This window comes from Anser anser, assembly GCF_964211835.1.
Source record: "Anser anser genome assembly, chromosome: Z".
Lineage (NCBI taxonomy): Eukaryota > Metazoa > Chordata > Aves > Anseriformes > Anatidae > Anser > Anser anser.
This window is the reverse complement of record NC_139723.1, coordinates 36,700,183-36,725,141: the sequence shown is the minus strand read 5'-3', so window position 1 is coordinate 36,725,141 and position 24,959 is coordinate 36,700,183. Positions and strand designations below refer to the sequence as shown.

The following is a 24,959-nucleotide window of genomic DNA, read 5'->3' as shown; positions in this document are numbered from 1 at the left end:
AAATGTTTCCTCTTCTTACTTAAAATCACGATGAGGTTTACAAATATAGTTAGCAAGAAAATGTCTTTTATATCACCTGCTCCATGGCATCAAGAGAATCACCAAGATTTGTGACTGAGCTTGGCTGTTTCTGGACAGAAGAGCACAGGCTGTGCTACCGCTGGCCTGGCACTTCTGCTGCTGTGTCTGTCTGTCTGGGTGTCTGCCAGCTGCTGCCTCCTCCTCCCTCACACACTGGGTTTTCCTTCCAGTAAGAAGGAAGCACGGCTGGATGCCACAGCTTAGGCCTGGTCATCGACACTACCTGAGAAATGACCTCGGGAAGAGAAGTGTTGAAGGTCGAAGGACAGCACTGTCTCAGTTGAACATGTTCCGAAGAAATAGGAAAAGAGCACAACGCAGTGCACAAGTATGCACAAGTGGAACTTGCAAGTGATTGTGGCTATTCTGTCACTGGACTTGGGTCAGTAATTAGTTACAAGCATGCCTCAGCAAAACCAGTTAACAGGTATAAGTGGATTCAGAAAGCATAGTCACACTATCATTTTGATGGTATTATTCTAAAAAACATACCTCAAACAAAATAAAGTATTAAAGCAACAAAAATATGGGAATTGCACAACTGTTATTGCCTGATTCAATTTATGAATGAAAGGGTAGCAAATTTGAAATTTTAACTTCTCATCTTTTGAAAGCATGTTTCATCTACCAACCGATAAAAAATGCAGACTATCTAACAGTGAGCTAAAACTTAAGGAACACCCAGTTTAATAAAGCTGACTGATTTTTTTTATTTTTTTTTTTATGATACCTTGTGGAGGAAATAATTCTGATGATAAACAATCTTGTTATAAAAGAAGAAGAAATATATAAATTGAGACAGGCATGTAACATGGTGGCAGAGATACTACAGTGAAAGTCAAAAGCAGTGGTGACCCCTTCTTAAAGCCCTCTGGTATTTTGACTACAGAAAACTGTAACACTCACACATTATGTCATGGATTTCCATGTCATTTAAGCACACACTGTCAGCTATATGCATATTATACACACTTAACACTCTTCCCTAAACCTGCAATCACAAGATGCAGTATTCCATACTTGCTCTCACAGATCTGAGTGTTTTAGGAAATGCTTTCCTGACATTTTTCTAGGCATTGTTTCAATGCTGCAGGTGACTGTGGGAGAAAACAACTGTCAGGAAAGATCAGCTTTTGACATGCTGCTTTTAAATGTCAAACTTTGAATACACATAGACTCAGCACACAGTATCTTTCCAGTTTTTGAAGAAACTTGACTTCAGAGAGATATGTGCAATTAGGTACTCAGTGATAATCAAATACAGTTAATTATTTTCCTTTAGGCTCTGTATGGGCACCTATTCTGGATAATACAGATGCTCATTTTCATACTCATTTCATGCTCATTTTCATTTTCATACCATTAAGTGCTACTCATTTATTTTAGGAATGGGAGGATGTCTGATAGTTTTACGCTTAGCAGCTTTTCACACTCCAAATGCTAATCTTTATGCTATAGATTATAAGTGGGAAAATAACAAGACTACATTGCAAAGCTGAAAGGAATGTATTTCCCAGGCTTTGGTCTCCAGACAGCGTTCTGAGTATGCTCATCACTGCATACAATTATAAGGTTTTGGGGACAGGCAGTCTGTCTACATAGAAAGGCACTATACTCAGCATAATCAAAACCATTGCCCTGTTTGGAGCACTTCTGCAAGCCAGAACTTTAGTGATATCATCGACTGTTTCCTATGCATCAAAATGATGTTTAACTGTCTCTACAGATACAAGTACATAGGTACTTGAAAACAGAAGTTAACCAGCTAATGACATTAGTTGGGTGTTATTTCTAGGCACAAGTAATTAGTTAGACTTGGAACAGGCAGCAGCTGGTGGATGGTGCAAGGGAGACCCTGAGCCCTCCATCTGCTTCCCTGCCAGTCATTTTCGGTTGTGTCAGGAGAGCTCCACTGGAGCTGGGCACCAGAAACTTCTTCCAACAGAAAATGTTACCTATGTAGGAGACCACACAGAAATGGTAACATAACTTTAAAGTGTATTTTCTTGTATAAGGATCTCTGCAGTCCTTGTAAGAATTCCGCCAGCTGGCCTGAACTCCATCACACCTCTGTGGTACAGATTGAAGGCTGACGGGGGAGACAGGAGATTTCTTTTCAGCTTGTTCCAATCACTCAGAAATGATCCAGGTTATCGTATGGGTGGAAAATCCTCAAGGTTGTTTAAAAGTAGTTGATGTAACCAAGATTCCTCTAGGTGCAGACCCACTTTTTTTTTTCTTTTTTTACATCTCAGATAAAATTGATAGAACAAACAGATTATCCTTCACTTAAGAAAAAAATAGGCCTGCTTTTACGGTTTTGTTTTAATGCAGGGATGCCCTATTCAATTACTTTCTATAATGGGTTCCTTGCAGATGTGACTAATCCTTTGTTTAATAAGTACACAATTGCAAATCACTCTATCCACATCAGGTTGTTATTATAATTTCTCCTTGCCAGTGTGCACACATCCATTAGGTACTTCAATTATAGATCTCCCTGAGGTGGTGCTTACATTCTAAGGTACTAAATTTGTAAAGTAATAAAGAAACAGAACTGAAATTGCATATTATTAGCAACATTGAATCGACATGTTAGTCCTTGGCACATCCCAAGACTTAATATCTTTCATATAGTTTCAACCCAGAAGCTGACCTATTAGCACAAGATCTGGTCAAATGTCACCAAAAGACAGCTTTTATTGTCAAGCCACTAAGATTTTTGAAATTAAAATGACATTGAATTAGTTAGTAGAGCTATCTACACATTGGTATGAAAGACACAAATTCACAGGACTCTTGAGAGTTAAAACTTTTTCACAGTACCTTTGACTGGTCTTTTAGGGCTTTCTGCATTTCACTTGTTTCAAAGATGACTTTACTTGAAAATTGCTCTATAGTTAAAGGATTTCCTCAGGGCTCATATTTTAAAGCTTCTTACTTTGAAAACAGTAGGACTAATGGAAAGATAGGCTACAAGATCTGCAGCTCTAGAAACTTACAATTAAATTTGGTGTTGTTCTGTTGTTTAAAGTGCCCTTTCTTTACTACCATATACAACATAAATGACGTTTTGTGTCAACACTCGTATATGTACATTCTTCTCATGAAAGCCTTTTATGTTTGTGAAAAGTCACAACCAAAGAGACTGTAGGTAATCACATTCTCATTGTGCTGAGTAGAATCTCACTTCTACCCTTTTCACAATTTCTATATCCTACCTGTTCATAAACTCTCCAGTGATCCTGTTTGTGTGGCTGGAGTATGGCACAAACACTCTGAGACACAAGAGAGGCTCTGGAAGTGATCTTCAGTTGCCAAAAGTTGTCCCAGCGTAGCTTGAGGTACACTCGGATTAGCATTACTGGCCCTTCATCTTTCAAAAGAGATGCAGAAATGCTAACTCAAAAATCTATTGAAGACATCCAGACTAAAATGTGACATACACAGTCTATGTGTACATGGATTTAAAGTGGGTATTTCAATTTTTAGAACAACAACAAACATTAAGAATGAAACATCATTTAGTGGTGGCATCTGTTTATTTCTATTTCTTGCCAGATCCTTCATTGCACTGTTCTGTCTATATCACATAAAACAAAAAGAGAGGCCTTTGAAACAAGCAGATTGAAAGGAAGAATCTGACCATCAAAAACAACTCATGGGGATATATGGTTTAATATATTTGACCTGTTAACTAGACCCAAGGCCAAGTATACTGCTAGAGTTCTGCTGACTTAATTACCATCTTGTCCTTTTCTTGTTCACTCGAGATTTACTGGACTAACGTGTAAGGGCAAAATGTGGTCCTGTGACTGCACTGGGTGCTTTACAATGTATGCCTGATATGTAGGTATCCTATGTTAGTGGAGCAATTGGGTTTCCATTATGAAATATCCCATGGAATGTAGCAAGCACACAACTGTGCCAAGCCTGTGTGCATGATTTTCCTATACCACCCATACTAGTTTCACTGATTACTCACTTCCTTAGCTACAAAAACGCATGGCAAGTTTCTTCAGGCTCAAACATCTGTACACAAACTATTTGAGTGAAGATATTTCCATGTGCCCACAGCTCAGTTGCTGTGCCTGGCATTTTGAACCTGTTGTAAATAAACTGAACTCGATTACAGAAAAGAACAAAGCTAAAAAATTAAATGACGTATGCCCTACCCTTGTATTCAAATGTGCCTTATATGCATTTGTACTTCATCCTGTGTAGTAATTTGCAACAGCAACTGCATACTTTACGAAGACGTATTAACAATACCCTATTTTGGCTATACTTCATCCTCTTTTTTACAAATTTGTTATCAAACTGACATTGCCCTTCCCTGCAGACACATATCTTCATTGTCTTTTCAACAGCTTTTAAAGACTTTGTGTGGGAGAAGACATTCTTGGTGTGCCTTTCAGCTATTGGCATTATTAAAGCAACTTGGTGGGGTTAACTTTAGCAATAAAACAAAGATAGAAATTGATTGGTTCTTTATTTCTGTAGATTCTCTCCAATACCATGCACCTCACTTTTATTTAATGCACCATGGAATGCTTAAAATGAATCCTCACCTTTAAAATATTAATGCACACACATAGTATAAGATGTGAGGATGATTTATACATGAAAAAGTCAAAGTTACTCTAAAAGCTTGAATTATTCACTGCATTTGCTAAAGTAATTGCTAGCTTTATGAGATACTACCTGTGAAGATCTGAATGCATGAATCTGTGAAACACCAATGTGTTTATACCATCCAGGCACCTGTGCAGTGGTTTGAAATATGCACCCAACAGACTGTTTTCCTTCCTCTCTATGCCCTCTTCTTTTTAAAAGAGGATATACAGATACAAAGGCATCAGTATTGCAAGTCTTCTCCACAATGAATATTTAAATGTATGGTAATAATAAAATAACCAAAAAATGCTAAAGCCTTAAAAACGAGTAACATGGTTAAAATCCTTGTAGTCTGGTTCCTATGTGAATCAGCAGGTAGAAAATTTTTATAGTCTTAACAGTCATAAATCCTTAAATAAATAAAATAAAATAAAGCCATTTGCAGCTCGAAAGGACATGAAATGGATTTTATATTACCCTTTCTTACATCTGTAACATCTGTAAATGATATACTGTAATATACTTTCTAGAAAGAAAACAAAGAATGTGCAACAACATAATTGGTGTACATATTCATTTAATTATTGTAATTTTTTCATCTGCTGTCAGTATTCCCAACCTGCTATGTAGGATGTAACAGTGTTAACCATGCATATGCAATATAGAGGTTATAACTTTTTAAAATAAATAAGGAAATTTAGGCAAGCAATTTCTGTGAAACAAATACCTTCATCTAGTCCAGAGAGAACTTGACTCTTTTCCCACTGCAGCAATTACAGGTAGTTACAAGTTGTATCTTTAGTTTCCATTCTTCTGTACATTTCTTGTATTTCTAAGCATAAAGGATCAGGACTACCAAGGAACCAGTGAAAACCCAAGATAAAAAGCTGCCTTTTAAAGGTTTATAGTTTATCACAAAAACAAAACAAACAAACAAACAAAAAATCAACGAAACATCTCCCCAAAAAATGGAATGAGAATCCTACTTGTGTGTTAGAAATAATTAGTTGACAATACTGTTGTTCTTGAAAGTGAGGCTATAATTTCAGTTCTGCTTCAGCAACTCTTCACTGGATTCTGCTTCACCAAGTACAGCAGTAGCCTCACAGGCTGTCTGAAACCATCTTCAGCAGAACATTAACATTCAAAAGGCGTACCATAAATAAATAAATAAATAAAAAATCACAGGGTATTCCCATACCTTTGCAAAATCAGAGCTATAATCTGCTAGCATTTCTCTCTTCTTCTTCACTGATTGTTGTCAGCAATCTTTCTTTTTAATGGCAGTAAACTCTGCATTTATCAGACAATCTGAATATTTATTACAATTTGTGATCTTCAAATGCATTAACCTTTACATAATGATTATAAATTGCAATTTGAAAATAAGATTATACATACATGAATTAACACTCATTAAAATGTAATCATGTCATATGTATTCCTGTGGCATATTTCTTTAGAAAATAAACTGACCTTGCAATGGGAGAGGATACACTCCATAGCATTTACCGCTCAACTTTTATCTAGACATTTTGGCCCTGAGAGTTGTTCTTGTTTCCACCCTACTGTCCTTGATATAGCTGTGTTTTATTTTGAAGGAAAATAACTAAAATAAGAAGGTTCCTGTTTTCCTTTCCCATGGGAAAAAATAAAGTCAGCTTTAGAACGTCTGTCAAATAGACAGATTAAAACATGTAAGTTTTTGTTTGTTTGTATGTTTGTTTCCCCCAAGTTTCTACTTAAAAGCAAGCAAACACACATGCACACAGAAACCTGAACCATTTTAGGGTGACAGAATGCCATTTGTTTTGATCTTTTACTGGGAATTTAAGTTTTTATATATTCCATACTGTCACAGAGCAAGAAAAGAGTATGGTATATTATCCTCTTCTTATTTTTCCATGAGGCTTCTAATATGGAAAATAGATTTGAAACTCAAATCCCACCTATCTCCCTTTCTCTGTCCCTTGCAGTTTTTTTCCTGTTGAAGCATCCTTTATTTTAGATCATTAAAGTTTCCAGCTGCATTGTGGGTGGCAGGCTTAACGGTGTGTAGTGTGGGACCATGGTTTTGTGCATATAATAGGGCAAAATATAGTTTCAGAGAGGATGCAAAGCTGCCACCCAGAGTAACACAAAACAGAGACGGACATTTTATGGACACCCACATGGACAATCAGAGACCCCTATACACCCATGAGGGGGTCTGTCTTAAGCCCATTCACAGCATGGCTTCTCATGCTTTGCAAGCAATAAACAAAGAGGAAAGCACCTCCTCTTGCTGTCTAGAGAGGACTTTCCAGTTCCTTGTTCTTCCTTGCACACATGCATGTCAGCTTTGATGCTGTGTTCTGCATCCTCTGAGTCCCTCAGGATCTTGTGCCTCTAAACTGGATTCCAAAAAGGTATCTTAAGCCCTCTTCTACACTTCCTTTAGTCCCACCAGAACTTCTCATTTTGTGACTTTAAAGAGTCAAACTTTATTTTCTCTTTTATTTCTTTGGGGATTTTCCACTCTCTCAACCTAAAATCCAGTAGATAATCTATATTTTATCCACCCCATTGCTATAGCAAGCAACTGCTAGAAGGGTATTTGCCAAGGTTTAGTAGCCCCTCCTCCCTCATGGTCTGAAAGGTTCATGACAAGACTTGATAAAAGAGGCTGGATTACATTCCCAGAAAATTTCATGACAGTGATTTCATAACATTAGGCAGAAGTTTTGTATTTTGCATTTAACTTCATTCACATAATAAAAAGTCTCACAGTCTCAACAGTACACTACTGTAGCACCACTGCTCTGTGATCCAGGCAAGCTGGTGGGCATTAAAGGGTACACCTTTTTGTTGCAGAGAAACTCCTAATCACCTGCGTCCTTTTAAACTGTCCTCACCATGATGCATGTTTTCATCCACCCAGCTTCAAGAAGCTTAGCAATTCTGTAAGAAAATAAGGAATGATTCATTTCTTACAGGAAGACACATTATAAGAACACAGATATGTTATCCAGCAACAAGGGAACTCCCATAGAAGAGGAGGTTTTCTCCTATTGTTCTGTATGTGTTTTATTGGATAGAAGGAAAAAAAAAAAAAAAAAAGAAAACAAGTAATTGTGGGATCCAGGTGGTTAACATATAAAAGTTGGGTGCTGCTGCCAGATAGTGTAAGCTGGACCACTGAGGAAGTTTCTGCAGTGCTCTTGCTAGGGTCTGCTCCCCAAAAGGTACACACAGGAGCCAGGAATTGAGTGCAAAAGTCCTGGGGTGTGTCACACAGGCCCACTGCTTGGTCAAAGAGGGAAGATAAGAGGACAGCATAGAGAGTTCAAGCAGATATTAGTCAGTTTCCTATAGTCCACTTGATGCTGCTTTAGGCTGCTATAGGTTTTGAGTGAGACTTTTGCTTTTATCAGACACTGTAAGTCAGTCTTCCAGGGGCTGCAATGAGTGTATAATATGCAACCCCAGGGACTACAAGTTCCTACGTCCTTATTTCATTTGAAAATAGAATGCTGAGCATATGCCTTTGAAAGGAAATAGCTTTGACTTCTGAAATAAATATCAGAAACATTGGTATTTCAGGTAATTTCCTACTGCACTGGTAACAAGATGCATTTGCATCTCCAGTTATTTAAGAGGAAAGTTCCTTTCCTGCTCTTCAAAGAAAGTTTTTCTCAGCCAGTACCATTAAAATATTTTCCATAGCCCTGACTTGCTTTGCTATAAAGCTGTGCTTCACCCTTAATAACTTCTTGAAATAGGAGAGACTTGAAAATAATTATATTTGGTATTCACATGGGCTTCAGTTCCAAAATCTGTATTGGTCCCAAAAGGTGTAAACAAAGGCAAGCTTTCAGGAAACAAATGGATTTTGATTAAAAGTCATAAATGCAATCATGAGGCATTCATCGCAACTCTCTGGGAGACACTCCAGCAGGCTTTTTAATGTGCCTCTGCATCCACCTACAGACCTGTCGCTGGCTCTCTGGGTTGGGTACTGCTGAGTGCAGCCTGCACCGTGCTGTGTTGGCAGAGGCATGCTATGGGCTCAGAGGGAGATGTCCCCCTTGCAGGCCCTCTACCATCAGGTTGGGTAGGTGCAGCCTGCTTTTTCCTGCAGGATGTGCAGTCCCAGGTGATTTTGCTGAGCCACCTGTGGCCCTTCTGGCCGATGCCACCATGGGGCTTCCTGCACCAGGCTGGGAGAGGTCAAGCAGAGGAGAAAATCATGAGCCCCTTTGGCCTCTTCTCCCCAAGAATGGGGAGTATGCCTGGTGGGTTCAGTCCACGGGTCACGTGTTAAGTTGCTGACCTCACTGAATCTCCCTTCTTCCTGCAGCTGGCATTAATTGCTGCTGACATCTGGAGGCATCCCTCCCCATGACACGTGTTTGGCTGGATGAGCAAGCAGGGGCTGTCAGGGGCTGTAAACATCCCGAGAGCAGGCACAGCATCTGGCCAGTGGTCCCTGGCAGGACATTGAGATGCCCAGCCCTGCTTTTCCTCCCATGCCCTGCAGCGCTGCAGCTGGGGCTCCCCTACATCCACTGCAAAGGACGTTTTGAAAAATAAATCTGCCCACTACATCCATAAGTCCGCTCTGGGTTCGTTGCACTGTCTTATCAGTGCAGTTCCTTGTTTTGTCTATGCAGGGAGAAGTGTTCTTCAGAGGGCGTGCAAAAGTGCTTTGCATAGGTAATGCCAAATAACGGCGTAGTTCAGATATTTTCTGAATAGATGCGGTAGGTGAGCAGCATGACTCCTGGGGCTAGGCCAAGCCCAGCCGGCCTGCCTCCCCGGCCTGCCCGTTCTGCCCCCTCCCACCTCTGTCGGTGGCGTTTTCTGTGGTGGTTACTTCAGCCCTCGCATACGTGTTTGGTCTGGCACGTTAGAGCTATTGTTGCAGGACCCAGTGAAATTAAAATATATTTTTTTAATGAAAAATTTGTAAAGGGTGCCTCAATCTGCAAAGCGATATTTACTGGTGCCAAGGCAAAGCGGGAAGGGTAAAGCACTCAGATATCTGAAGGAAAAGTCGTATTACAACTGAGATTTACTCTGGAGACTATGTAGCATCTCTGCTCACCAGTCCCACTGTAAAAGCGGTTATCTTATGTTTGTATCTACTTCTGTAATATTTAACACCAACCAGTGCAAAAAGATCAAATAAATATGTGAGCCAGGAGTCTCAGCTTGGCCAGAGAAAGCAAGAAGAAATTTTGTTTTGCATTCAGTGTAAATATCATTCGTATTCTGACCACCAATGTCGACAGCTGTTTATATGATCCTAATCTGCAATTACTTCTGAATGTTTTTTTAAGGACAAGGTGAAAACAGCACTCCTTTGTGCAGGGAGAGGCTGCTGCACCTGGAGAATTAAGGGGGAAAAAGGAACAAAGATAAGTTGTGGGGTTACAACACCTTGTCAGGAGATGCCTAAAGCATCAGCATGATATATGCAGTGGAAAATCAAGCTCTCACATTCCTGTTTGTGTGTTTTAGTTTTATATGACTGTGCCCCATGGGTCCCCTTTCAGGATCCTGCTTAGCATCTCCCTTACGGTTTTGCCACAAAAGCTGACAAAACCTGTCCTGCTTCAAAACCCTCTGAAGTGCAATTGAGTCACTCACCTCTGATTGACATCAGAGGCTGGCAGGAACAGGGATCGGCCACCATGGGTTTCAGCGTAATACCTATGAAGAGCCATAAGCCGTCATCTTAAGGAGGTGGCATTCAATACACTAACAACCTAGTACCTCAGAGTCCGTGTTTGCAAATGATATTTCACTAGTATTGATTTATATTTCCTTCATTTGTATTCTTTAGTTTGCACTGTAGGGATAAAAAATAATTAAATAACAATCCCCAACATCATTTACATAATTCATCATAAAAACAAGATTTCAAAGGGAATTGACTTTCTTTGCATTTTTCTCTATTTCCCCATTTTGTCTTAATGCAGCCTAGATGTGACACCTGACACAACATGACAGCATTTCTGCTGCCAAAAAGCCAAAGTTTTATAAGAACTTCTCTTCTATATTTGATTTACATAGGGAGCCATGTAAAATTCTGATTGGGTCTGCATGTAAGAGAGTACTGGATATCTTAAGAATGGCAGCTTTAGAAAAGCAATGATTTAAACTTCTACCTTGCACAGACACAGCAGAATAGAAGTGTACAATTAGTTCTAACTTTACTCCATAAGTTTGCTAGCCATTAAACATGCAATGTGCAATTTTACTACTCTGATGCTGAAAACTAAGAGACTGAATGAGGATTTCCAAAAACATCACTGGAATACTGCAATTACAATTTGGTATAATGCAGCTCAGTAATGTCAGTAAAGGAATATTTTTTTAGCTGATACACATTAAAATAAACCCAGAATAACATCACTGAACAGATTTTATTGCTTAAGAAATTATAAACCCTACCTTATATTCCCATCCCCATATTAACTAGCTTGCCTTAAAAGTCATCTCAGAATAACACAGAGAGATTTTGGTATAACAAGTTTGAAAATACGTGTGAGACTTTAATGAGCATAACACTGGCTTTTTTGCTATTTGATTTTGTCCTTATTTTCAATAACTTTGCAGAACTGGGAGCTACTGATGAGAAGCAAGAGAGTATTGTCTCAGCAGAGGCTGAGTGTAACTGTGATATAACTGCTGACCTTTAGAGAAATTTGGAATGATGAGTATCTTTTTCCCATTCAAGAATCCTGCTTCCATTACAAAAGCTGCCCCTTCTCACACTGATGTCATCCTTTGAAAGTGTGTCATGAAAGGAAAAGGTAGATCCCTTAAACAAACCCTTACAGATAAATTTCTATACAATGTGCTACAGAATTCCAGCTGAGGAAGCTGGTAACGCCCAAGTGATTCTTATCCACTGATTTAGTTAAGTTAGGGCCTTAAAGGAATGAAAGTCATCCTGCTGGCTAACCCAGAAATGCCAAAGGTGACAGTGCTTTTTCAGTAAAAACCACAGAACTTCCATAATGAATGCTTCACACTTCCAGCAGAACAACAAGTCAAACGGACACAGATGAGATGGATCTTTTTTTCCCCACAGCTAAAGGTATAATACCACAATTGATATAATATGATACATAAGTTATACACATTTATATCAGAAAATAACACAATATAATATTAATTAATTTATGTAAATGTTCATAAAACACTTATCCAATGTAAGGGAATACTATATACACAAAGGCTACAAAAAATACATTTCAAATGTAAGCATAATGAATTTGACGTGACAAAAGATTAATTGTGCAATTCTCTTTTCCAAATAGCATAATAACTAGCATATTGTAATTCTACCTCTCACTGTCCTGTCTCATGGAATTTATAATTCTCTGAAACTAAAATTAGTCTCTTTAATTAGAACTCAAAGCATGTGAGCACTCACAGAGACACACACACAGACAGACAACAGAGTTATTTAATACTGCAGTTAATTTACAATTGAGATAAGTTCACGTTTTTCATGACTGGGGCAATTGTTTTAGTTCTATTTTAAGAGTTGGTAGCAAATGTAATCATTTTCCTTTGAAAGGTCCTTTCATACATTAATCACAATTAATCTGAAAAACTCTCTACAAAAGGTGGTATGCTCTTGAACTGTGACAAACAAAGGAAGAGTATGCCAGGTCCTCAAATGTACATTGCAAAATGTATTTCTAAAGCAATAAAGCTTCCGTTTGCATTACTGCATTTTTACGTATCAATAAGTTTGCCATCTACAAATAGAAGGTGTAGAAATACACCTGAAAATTTATAACCTTCAACTTAAACTATATTATAACTGCTAACATATCAACAAAATCCATATACATTCCTATTTTGTAATGCAGTTGATTGCACATCCTTCGCTTTGTTTAGGTTGGTATTTCAATAACCTGCAAAGATCTCAAATGACACAAAATTTTCAGCCTTCTTCCTTTGCTTTGAAACAGAAATTACCAAAATCACAAACAAAATTAAAGTTATTTTAGACAGGTTTTGCTAGGCAGCATAAAAGAAATTACAGCTCCCCCTTTTCACTCCCTCTTACAATTTCATCAAGGTTGCCCACATCCCTTGGTACTTTACTCCCTTGTAGCCACTAGACAAGAAGAATTGATGACCTTTGTAGCCAGCCTTGTATCTCCCTAATTCTTGCTTCAAGACAGCCATTTCACGCTGCGGCATAGTCAGTGTGCAAGCTATTGACAAAAAAGGGCAAACTCGCTCCCCCCACAACTTCCAACTCTGAAGGTTCCCACCACACACTTTGCATCAGACACAGCTATTGTGCAACTACATCATAAATCAGGTATGGAAAATTCAACTGGAAAAAAAAAATGAAACAAAGCAAAAAAAAAAATCTCATCGGATCATTTAGCATCTCAAGAGATGGGCGCAGAGGGAGGAACAGAGGAGCAGGACTGTCTCTTTTCAGCAGCAGCTCATTATTAGATTTGTTTAGCTGGAACTTGAAACTGCATCCTAAGCCTTCCTGCAAAGCTGGGGATGATAATGACTCCTCAGTGACCTCTCCTTAGAGACAGACAAAGAAGGAGATTCAAACAGATGGGAGGGTCCACGGGTGTGCCACAGCTGTGGCTACCTCTAGTAGAGATATGCAGTAGGATTGTAACAGACCCAGGTTGGAAAGGGAGGGAGTTGCAGATGGACTGGGGTGATTTCAGCAGGTTTGCAGAGGAGCTGCATGCATGCTGTGAGAAGCTGTAGGAAGAGATAGGGAGGAGAGGCTGTAGGGAAGAAGGCTGAAGAAGGAGAGCATTTGAAGGAGTTAAATGGGAGTACTTGAAGGAGTTAATTGCAAAACCACAGTTTCGGTTAAGTGTGCCTGAGAGCAAGAGGGGAGTCTAATGGCTGAGAGGAAGGAATAGGAGTCTTCTGTGCATTAGAATGCTTGGGAAGAAGTCACAGGAAAATAGCAGTTAATGTGCTGTGTCTATAGGTGCAAACACAAATAATACGCAGTATGATACTAAGGTTGTAATCATGCTGCAAGCTGAAGACATTTCTGGTACTGCAACAGGTTTATTATGGTACACGACAAGACTCCCAGCCATCCATACTCCCACTGCTCTACACTGTCTGTACACCCCATGCCGGCACCAGCAGTAACACTGCCAGCCATGAGGTGCCCTGGTCCTGTGGGAGCTGTCTGTACATCTGCTGTCACCCAAAGGCTAAGAAGATGGAAGCTCACTTTTTCCTTGAGGCCCCATTTTTCTTAGGTTGTCATGATAAGGCCACACATATGAAACTGAGGGGAAAACTCCATTTGGGAGATGGCTTCTCTATCGTGAAAAATAGCTTTCTCGTGTTTTTAAATTTAGTATGATATACTAAAAATTAAAGCCCTAGAAGGTTAATTTCTCCACTTAAAGAAAAATAAAAGGAATATCTGAAGGCTCTCCTTGTGTTTTCTACCCTTCTCAAATTGTTTTAGTGAAAAAAAAAAAATCTATTTGATACATCTGACAAGTCAAAGATTAAAAACAAAGCAAAAAAGAAAGGGACAACAAGCCTTGTTCTGGGAGATCTTTTTTTTTGTATCATAAAGCTGCAAAAGATGTCCACAATACTTTAAAAAATATATTTCAATTCACTTAAACAGTTCTGATTAGTCCCAGCCACTGGATGATACAGTGTTTTGAAAGTCAGCTTCCAGCGTCTTGACTTTCAGCATTGTAACAGGCAGACTGCAGTCTAGTGAAAGGCAGGCTCAGATAAGGTACTGGGGGAGCTCCCAGCTGTGGCTGACAGCCATGAACACTGAAAATGCTACCAAAAGAGCATTTCTTTGCTTTCTGTCACACGGCTTTCATCAGCACATATGTTTATCAATAAAGCTTTCTGATGACATTAGAACTTTGTGGCCCTTAAGGCTTTCCAGATGATAAAACCACATTTAAAATTAATTTAAAGTTCAGATATTAAATAGTATTGAAACAATTGCGAAGCTTATTAAAGAAACTGACTTAACAGAACTGGAGACTGAAAGTTTTTATCTCTCATAATTTCCAACAGTACAACAGTATCTCTCTCATCCGGTCTATCCACGTATGTTTCCTCTAGCTTGGTGGTAAATCTGATGGGGATAAAAACAGTTAATATTGATTCATTAACTCCTTAACCTCTAACTCAGTCTTTTATTGCCAACAAACAGCAAGAAAAATGAGATATTCACCAAATCCTTACATGGCTTCAAATAGATAACTCTGTTTTTTTATTCAAAATAGAATATTCATTAGACTGCACACAGCATAACTGATAGCATGAATCTCTCAGAAGCCAATATTGCTATTAATGCCAGTCAGTTAGTTTATTTGATAAATTTAGTCTTTTTTGTGCCAACAGAAATTACTTGAAATATTTCCTTTGAAGGAATGAGGAAGAACAAATCACAATTTAGCTGTGCCAGGTCACATTTACTAGCCTCTTCTCCCTTACTCAAAGCACATCAAGAGTAAAGATTCTTCCCATCTCTGAGCAGCCTACATGCACTAAGATCACTCCTTTGAGGGCTTTGCAATTACTCATTCAAAACAACAAACCTATTAATCTTGCTTCTCATTTTCTACTTATACCCAGTCATTGTGAAAATCTGTATGCATAGACCTCCCTGTCTCACCCTGCTATTTTATCTCCCCTACCACCTAAGGAGTGCAGGTCTCATCAGAAAGCGTTAATGAAGCTGCTGTCCTCTGCAGGATTTTACTGCTTTGCAGTCACATCTACTTCTGGTACACACAGGCAACATCCACTTAGTTTATGCCTCTAGCAGAGGACCAGTGTAAAACCGCTGCAGTCAAGTAATTTTTTTCAAGTCACCCTAACCAGATTGAGAGTAGCCACTCTGTGAAACAGCTGATCCTCTGCATTCACATTTGAGAGGCAACGAGGGTGCCTTCACAGCACTGACACTGCAGTTCACCTTAGGTACTTGAGCTTTCTCAGAGTAAGCTGAGAGTACAGCTGCACTGGTTGTACTTCACCTGAACCCATACTCCTTGCTTCTTATTAAGGCAATGCCCGTACACAAAAAAAATACAGCCTTGTTTTGCTGTGGCTGCAAACACTGTTCATATTAGAAACAGCTGCAAAATCATCTATTTCTCTGGGTTGTTCTGCTTTGCTTCTTACCTAAGTGTCTTTCATTTCAATGAGTTCTACAGTGAGCTAACTACTGACCTATATTTTTTCTCTTAGCTTTAAATTTAATGTCTCTAAGTTTCATCCAATCCTTTATTACTATTGAAAGGGCATATAAAGACATTCTCATTGACTGTTTTTCAGTTCTGGTTTAGAAAGTCTACAAGTTTCTTGGTAGACTTCAACTTCATTTTTTTCTGCACATAATCTGAGCAATATGTCACAAAGAGAAGGCTTTTTCTGTGAGAAAGGAAGGAGACTCTATTCTGACAGATCATTTATAAAGATCTGATGATATAATGAAAAACTCTAATGTTTTGTAATGTATGTATCAAGTGTCTTCATATCATAGATTGAATTTAATTTTACTTTGTCAGAATTTGATGTCCTGAAAATTATGTTGATTCTGCAGATACTGCATTTCCCAGTGAAATGCATTTCTTTGAAAATTCTCAAAAGCAACAAAAAAGTGCTTTAATATTTTTACATTAAAAATACCAAAACTAATTATTCTTTAAAATATAAAAATAGAGATGAAAATCTCATTGTCCAATTCACAGCCTATTCCCAGAATTACAAACAAAACTTGAAATTGTGGTCTTTTCAGTCCCATTATTTGAAACCAACATGAGATTTTCCTAAGGCAAGCCCAACTACACCAAAATTATTCTGGCAGATGTTTGTCTAATATTTAACAAAGAATGCTTCTTCTCCTCCTCCTTCTCCTTCATTTTGTGAGCCACTAGTGTGCATCAGGATCCCTACTGAGTGCTTATTTCTGCATTTTGATGGCTAGAATCTTCATTATTCTTTAAGTGGAAGCTGAAATTCTCGCATGGTCAGATGCCAGTAGGAATAGGGCCTTAATTAAAACATCAAATAGCCAAAATTAAATTGCAGGAGTTGGCAGCATTGTCTTAGCTTGCTGAGAAAGAAAAGCAGGCAACTTTTTGTGTAGCTGGAACCTCTCAAGTGATGTTCTGACTCACACAGACAAAAACCACATGACCATATTTTGAGAACTTCTCTTTGCACCTTAATCTAATTTGGCAGTCCTGGGGCTCAACTGGTTTTCTGAAGAGCAGTATCATAAATCACTGTCATTACTGTCTTTACCCACCAAGAAGCACAGACCCCATATTGTGAAACTGTGTTACAATGCTTCTTCAGATGTAAGTTTGTTTGGAAGTGTTCTGAGCTCCTAGATGTCCTTCATAGTGACACATGCTAGCTCCACACATTTTTATAAGGAAAATCTGTGCACTTCTTACTATTAATCATTGAATCTGTGACAGGCTTAGTTTAAGGTGCAATTGCAATGTTTTCGTGAATAACATCATATTTTTCTGCTAAGATAAGGTATCCACTGGATACCTGGGGATAGGTTGTCTGTTTTGCTAGATTCCTCATGTCCAAAAGTAACAAGGTAAAATAAAATAACTTTTTGGCTTGTCCGATGCAATTTTGAAAATGTACTTCTGGAGGGGTAAATAATTTGAAACAGGACTACAAAAGGTTAATTCAAAGGTAAGAGTGGAATAAATAAATACAAGGAAAACATAATGCATGTTCATGGACCTGAAAGGTTGAAGGAAAGTAGATGCAGATGGAAAGTGATATGGAAATAAAAAATAAAACAAAGAGATGTGAGGATTCCTTGGAAGAAGAAAGAAATAAAATAAGAAAGGAAATGGCCACAAGTGAGAAAAAATGAAGAGAACATGTGTTAGAGTTTTCATTCAAATCTACTTTTGCTAGTAACTATGTGTTCCACATTCAGATACTTCATGTTTCAGAAAGGAAAGGTTGACATTTTCTCAAGTGTTGTATTGTTGTAGCACTTTTTCCTAGAAATCTACCTGCCAAAGCAAGAAAAGTGGAGCCTATCTTTAAGGAACATATCATAGTTTCCTGTGAGCTAGGGGCAGGGAAAAAAAAAAAAAAACCTACTAAATATAAAACCAAGACGTTCATCTGTGCTCATAAATGCATTGGGAGACAACAGTAAAATAAAATACACATGGTCTTGAAAATGTGATGAAGAAGATTATGGAACTTAACTACATGGGCATCATCTCATCTGCAGACAGCTGCTGAACCAGAGGGCTTTCCATACCCGGTAGTAAAGAGAGAAAAGGGCTTGAGAGAGAAAACTGATCACAGAGTCAAAGAAAAATAAAAGACCAAGCAAAGCAAGAAAAGAAGTTTGCTGCTCTGCTGAGAAAGGAGCAGTTACAGAAATCTATGTAGCAAGGAAGATAGGAAAGGAAGCAAACCCTGGTAAAGCAGAGACTGGTGCTCAAGAAAAGAAGAACTGGGCAGGCAAAGTCTCAAGAGAGACTGAAACACAAAATGGTATTCTGAAAAATGATATTGTTGAAATCCTGCTAATAAAGAAGGAGATGTCAATAGTAACTGTGTTGACAAAGATGAGGAAAGGAGAGAAGATTCAGGTTATCTTCCAGAGAAACCAAACACTCCTTGGAGGAAAAAACAACAACAACAAAAATAAAATAATAAAAAACTGAGACCAAGGTCAACTGGTTGTTCTACATTTGGTTTCTTAAAAGATGGTTATAGAAGGTGATAAGTTTTATCTTCTCAACAAATGGACTGTACCTAAGTCCCTTAAACTCATACTGATACATCTAGAAGAACAGCTAAGAAACAATCTAAAGTTAACTCGTTTTTTCATCTTAGTGCACACGCCATCAGCAAATACCCTTACAGAAATAGAATGACAATGGCCTTTCACTGGCATAATGTTTGGTGAAGAATGAAGCTGGGCATAAGTCCTAGGGTAACTGAGCATCCTAGTGTTAGTCGCATTTCTTCTCCGGTCTACATATTGGAGATAGAAAGAACAAAAAAATCTGAAATATAGCATACAAATAAAGGAGAGACAGAGCACAAAGATGCTTGTGAAGAGAAAAGATCTCTAATATAATTTCTAACATAATTAGAAAGAAAATATGAGGATATAAGTAACTGAAACAGGATTAAATTTTGCAAGTAAGAAACCTCTATCATGCACATGGGGATGAATAAACTTCTGTTTGAAGCTGAGAATTCACTAACAAGGGAAAAGAAAGACATGGGTGTATACACCTGATCACAAGATGAGTGCAAGCATGTGCTGCAACTGAGAAAAATGTTATTCTGACTCTGGTATATTTAGGATCCTAGTGTTTGCAATAAAAATTGTGAAGCTGTGACGTAGGTTTCCAATAAAAATTAATCTGCAATATTCTGGAGTATTTATAATATTTTATTTTAACAGTTAACTACAGTACTTGAATACAGTACTTTTACCATGTATATTTAATGCAGATTCTTCTCCAGTTAAGACATATAGCACTTAAATTAGGTTCTCGGTGTCCCATTTTTGGGCTATCCATCTCTATAGACCACAGATGAGGTACTTATTCCCATGAGCTCTTGTTGCTTATGGGTGAGCCTAGCATCAAAAGACAGTTCAGCTGCTTATTTGAATAATAAAACTAATCTTACTGACATCTGTGGGGAAAAGAAGTTAAACAATGAATCAGAAAAAGCTGTGCAGTAAGTCTAGTCAGTCAGTTGCCACACCAATTTTTCATTATTTGCTACTTCTTCAGAAAGTCCATGTAGCTATGGAAAAGCACAAGATGACTGGAGGAAAACATGGTTTTTATTTATTATAGATAGGTGAGAAGAACATTAGCATTAGGGGACAGTGGTAATGGATTGATAGATGCTTTCTTGGAGAATATTATTTGATGTAACCCATGTGAATTACTGAATTCCACAAACGTTACATGTGATCCCTTGAGATTATTCTCTTTCTCTGTCATTGAAGCAGAAACTTACAATATAAATAAATATGAATATATATGCATATATACATATATAATGTAAATATGATATATCTTGGCTTCACAACTTTCATGTGCTATACTTTTCTTTTTTTCAAAATGCAAAATTTAAATACTAAAATAATGTAGATGCCAAAAAGCTGAGATTTTTCACAAGTAGATCAATCTACATTTGTCTTTGTCCATTTCCTGCACCGATTCACCTTATTCATTAAAAGTACAGCAGTATCTATCCAAAACCAACCCTAAGTCTATTATAAACATCTTCTGAAAGCCAGCCTCTCTAGTTACCACATCCAAGCTGCCTCTGCTTAATAATAAACTATTCAAATCAGTTGAAATTCAGATTGTAGTAGTTTAAATGTTAAAAATAACCTAACATAAAGTTGAAGATGAGATGCAGATTAGTGCATTCTAATTTTACATTCATTATTGCAGTCAGTGAAGGACAGATCAAAAATTCTGGAACACGAACATGCTAAAAGTAAACATTTTTTGGTTGCATATTGATTGGTTTTGTTTCTTTTTCATACCTTCCCAATTCAAAATATCTGGATAATATTACTCCCAAATTTAGAATTTCTTACTGAAATTTATATGAAGCCACCAACATTGATTTTCTAATGACAAACAGTGAAGATATTTCTAAAAGAGAGTAGGATGACTTCTTTGTGAAATTGTTTCTGGGATGAAAGAAAGCGTGCATGAGAGGGCATACACAGGTTTATTAGTATAGATATACAACCAACTGAATCTGTCAACCCATGATGACACAAAATTTTGTCAAAATAGCAAAATTAATACAAAAATTTATTTGCCTCCATATATATTTTGTAAGATTCCTGCAAAGCGTACTTTTTTCCCAGAATTCCCTTCTGTGGATGGAGAATTTCAGACTTTTTGGCCTTCGTTCCTGTTCAAGACCACCTGAAGCTCTGACATCTGAAAACACACTGCGATAGAATGTGATTCCCATCTTCCCCATAGCTCTCCTCTTTGGCATGTCAGCAAGGGCACATGGATAGATTTAAAAAAAAAAAAAAAAAGAGAGAGACAGAAAAGTACTTCTTTGGCATGCAATTAAATTTTAAATTCTGTGTGATGGGCAGGGTGTTCCCTCTGGGGAGATCAATTCTCAAATACATGATGGCTGGCACTTTTCCCATAAGGATGGTATTAGAAATAGGGTTTCCTTGCAACTGCTCTGGGATCACACAGCTTCTGAGCATTTCTCTGGAATAGGCAAGTGGCGCATGTTTCCTTGCCAACTGTGCTTGCATCCAGGTGTTTCCTCTTGTTCAATGACTGTATTGTGACTGTTTGTTAACCATGACTTATATTTCCACAGTAGTGACAGATGGGAGTAAATGCCATAGATAGCGCTCAAAACACTCGGTTTTGTGTTGTTTCCCAAGAGTCAACACTGAAGGAAGTGGAAGTTTTGTATCAAAGTTTACATTCCTGGACAGGAATAGGCATGGAGTTAATAGGAAGAGAAAATAATCCAACATTTATTTTTTGCTTAACAGAGAAATAATTCGCTAGGTCAATGACTAATCTCTAAGCAAAATTACCAGATATATCTAGTCAAGTGAAATGAATGAGCTATCAGTAAACTAAATGCATACTAATGTCTAATATCTTTGCAAACAGTCACAGCACTGAGACATTAAATAGACCTGCCTTTTCCCATGTCTATTTCTTAAAAATACTGAAAATGGTGATATTTTCTTTTCTGTCTAGTTCAAAATCAAAGAAAATAAATTCTCTGTTGTATATGACAGAGAAGAATTTTGAAAAATTTTTACATTATCTGACATGGGAGAAACTCTGTCAATGTAGCAAGGCTAACATTGTCATAGCAGTTCAGGGTCAATGTTAGAAAAGAGAAAAATGATATTGATAAATATGGCTAGAGGAAGTAATGGGCATGAATCTTTCTCTGCTACAGCCTCTATTTAAGACCTTATAGGAAATAAATAAATAAATAGATAGATAGATAGATAGATAGATAAATAAAAAAATATATTTCCATCATTTTCTGCAGGAGCTTGAAACAATGAGCTGAATACTCCATTGGTATAAATTAGTTATGCTTTCTGGATTTCATATGGACTTAAGCTACCTAAGAATCTACAGGATGGCATTCTGGACTGGGTCAAATTTGAAATACAGAGGATTATTTAAAATAGCTGGGTTTAATTAATATCTTTTATTTAAAAATACCCGTGTACCATTGTTGATCCAGTATGTTTCGATCTCCTTGGAAACACACGCTAAAAAATTCCCCTTAAAAATAAGTAAATAAATAAATAAAATCCAAGAAGAAGAAAAGAACTATAAACATGTCTGTGGCCTTCGAAAGATCTGAATGCTTAAATCAAAGAAAAACCTACAGAAATGTTTCCCTCAGGGAAGGAATGATAAAGAGTTGAAATACTCCCTGCAGGTGAGATCTGTCATCCTGTGGAATCATCTCTTCAATTTTTTAATTAGAATTTTTCATTTTGTTTAGCCAACTAAAAACAATTTTACTTACAAGACCTCCATGGCCAGAGTAAAACTTTCTGCCCAAATACTTCCAGTATTTTTATGTTTCTTTTGACCAAAACTTACTCTCTGAGCATTTCCAAATAATTTAAGAGAAACATTCAACAGGATTTAACTATATTCCCTTGCAAACTACAGTAGAACTTTTTACAATTAGTTGGTGGTGGCTCCAAGCTCCAGACAAGGGAATAGATCCAAGTAATTTCCAAGGTGTTGCTTCAGAGGTAACATTTCCTGAGGAAAACAATCTCCAAGACATAACAGAATCTTAGGCATAAATAATGGCATTGTTGACATTAAAAGAAGCTACATATACTTTTTTCATTACCATTGCTGAGCTTTCCTTTTCAAATTCATGGCTGACAAGGTGATCCCAGATTTTAGGGCATGGTTAGCATTTATTTGTCAGATGGCAGAGAACTTGCCTCCCTAACGCTGGCTGGTGGAGGTCATTTATTTCTTACAGGACCAGACCCCACGTTGCCCCTGACAGGAGTCCATCATGTGGAGATGTGACCTGTTACTGACTGAAGGATGCCTGAAGCACATTGAGGAACATTTCTCCAAAGGCTTTGGTTCTGTAGCCATGGAGATCCTTGGGAATCACATTTTTGCATTCCAGATCTCCCCATTTTATATTTATCACTAGCCAAGGCCTAGGGATAAAGTAGTACATTAACTTTTTTTTTTTTAAAAAAAAAACAACAACTGTATTTGCAATAATGAAACCAACTTTGAAAAATGAAAAAAAAAAAAAAGATTATTAAGTTGCTTGGCAATTAACTAGAGATCTGCTCTGCTAGCTGCCACATCTTCCCCCTAGGTTAAACTACAACAATCCTTTCTTAAACTAAGATGGAGTCACTTTTGCCCTAATTGTCTAAAATGGTGTGCAAGCATCATCCACTGGAATTTACTGGGTATCACATTTTTCAGTGGCTTTCCTTAAAGAACAGGCTGCAGATTACCTCCTCAGGAAAAGAAAAAAAAAAATGTTTGTCTTTTATTCATGGAGAAAGAGAGGGAGAGAGAGAGACTTATGTATACATACAATTTTTGTTTTAACCTTCAGACATGTTAAGTCCCATACATTTGCAAAAGAACAAAGTGGGATGATGAGGTGAAGGGCTAGAAAATACAGATGACAGTTGAATCTCCTATTAGCAAAAGTCAGGTAGTGCTATGAACTGACTTGTTTTGGCTGTAGGTTTCCTGGCAGAGAACATACAGAGCTGGCTTTTGCATAGCAAATCTTTAAGAGAGGTCAAAGTGACCTTCAAACAAGCAGGATACAAGTATTTCTTTAAAGTAGATCCATGATGGGTTTTCTTGTCAGAATAATAGCAACAGCACATTAACTCTATTCAAGCTGATAGCCTGCGGTCTGCCTCATTACTATGACTCAAACATTGTTTGAAGTTGTAAACCAAAGAAAATGAATGGTTATGTTTCACCAGGTGTCAAAGGCCCCAAAACTAACTGCAGTTTGCCACTTTATGTTGGCAAGAGTTGTTCTAGTAAACTAAAATGAGTTAGGATAATGTCTGTACATTAGCAAAAATGAAATCTAAAGTCCATATGATGCCTTCTGCTTTCCTTGTACACTCCAGCATGTTCAAAGTCATCAAGCCTCTAAGCAGAACCTGTACTGGAACAAGTGGAAGAGCAGTGATTCTACATTTGTCTTTATATATCTTTGCTCGGATATGAAAGCATTAACAGTACCTCTCAGGTCAGAAGTAATAAGGGAGAACAGTTATTGCCCCACCTAATGCAGTCTCAAGCAACCCAATGTGACACTTTAAGGACAAGTCATTCTTGCTGTGCCAAAACACTGTGTGCCAGCACTAGTTTGGTTTAACAGAAGATGAATACAACAAAACCCAAGTCTCCTGCCAATCTGCAGAAACTGCCTTTCCCTGGGAGCCAGTGGAGCCAGGAAAGGTTGTGTCATAGTGTAGAACTGTTCTACATGGCTCTAGGAGGTAAAAAAAAAAAAAAAAAAAAAAAAAGGCAAAGCTTTCAAATACGAAAGTTAATTTTATCCTCTTTATATGTATATATTTTTGCATAGTTGCCCTGGTTCCTGCTGGGTTAGAGTTAATTTTCTTCCTAGTAGCTGGTATGGTGCTGTGTTTTGGATTCAGGAAGAAAATAATATTGATAACACACCAATGTTTTAGTTGTTGCAGAGCAGTGCTTACACTGAGCCAAGGACTTTTCAGTTTCTGAAGCTGCTGTACCTGCGAGGAGGCTGGGAGTGTACAAGGAGCTGGGAAGGGACAGAAAACTGGCCAAAGGGATTTCCAATACTGTATACTGTATGGTGTCATGTTGAACAATAAATCTGGGAGGATTGGCCGGGTGCTGCAGGCTGCCACTTCTTGGGGATGGAACGGGCATTGATCAGCCTGTGGTGAACAATTCTATTGTGCGTCACTTGTTTTCCATATTCTATTATTCATTTATTTATTTAATTAATTGTTCATTTATTCATTCCTTTTCTGTCCTATTAATCTGTCTTTATTTCAACCCACAGGTTTTACCTTTTTTTTTTTTTTTTTTGATTTTCTCCCCCATCCCACTGAGAGGGAGTGAGTGGATGACTGTGTGTGCTTAGGTGTCAGCTGGGTTAAATCACAAAAATAGTATTATGAATAGTTTGTAAAA

General features: G+C 37.8%; 1 protein-coding gene across 6 annotated transcripts in view; it reads right to left on the bottom strand.

Moving 5' to 3' along the window:
• Window positions 1–24,959, bottom strand: part of CTXN3 (cortexin 3) — a 32,489-nt gene that overhangs the window by 1,596 nt on the left and 5,934 nt on the right. Inside the window, exons 1-2 of one of the 6 annotated variants that reach the window (XM_083818985.1) lie at window positions 5,900–7,307; window positions 3,303–3,457 (exon numbers count right to left, since the gene is read on the bottom strand). The exons of 1 other annotated variant lie outside the window; for it this stretch is intronic. The gene's annotated coding sequence lies outside the window, so the exon portion shown is untranslated. Of the gene's footprint in view, window positions 1–3,302; window positions 3,458–5,425; window positions 5,844–5,899; window positions 7,308–24,959 lie in introns of those variants that run through there. 4 more of the 6 variants (XM_083818986.1, XM_083818984.1, XM_083818988.1 and 1 more) reach the window with 4 other exon arrangements.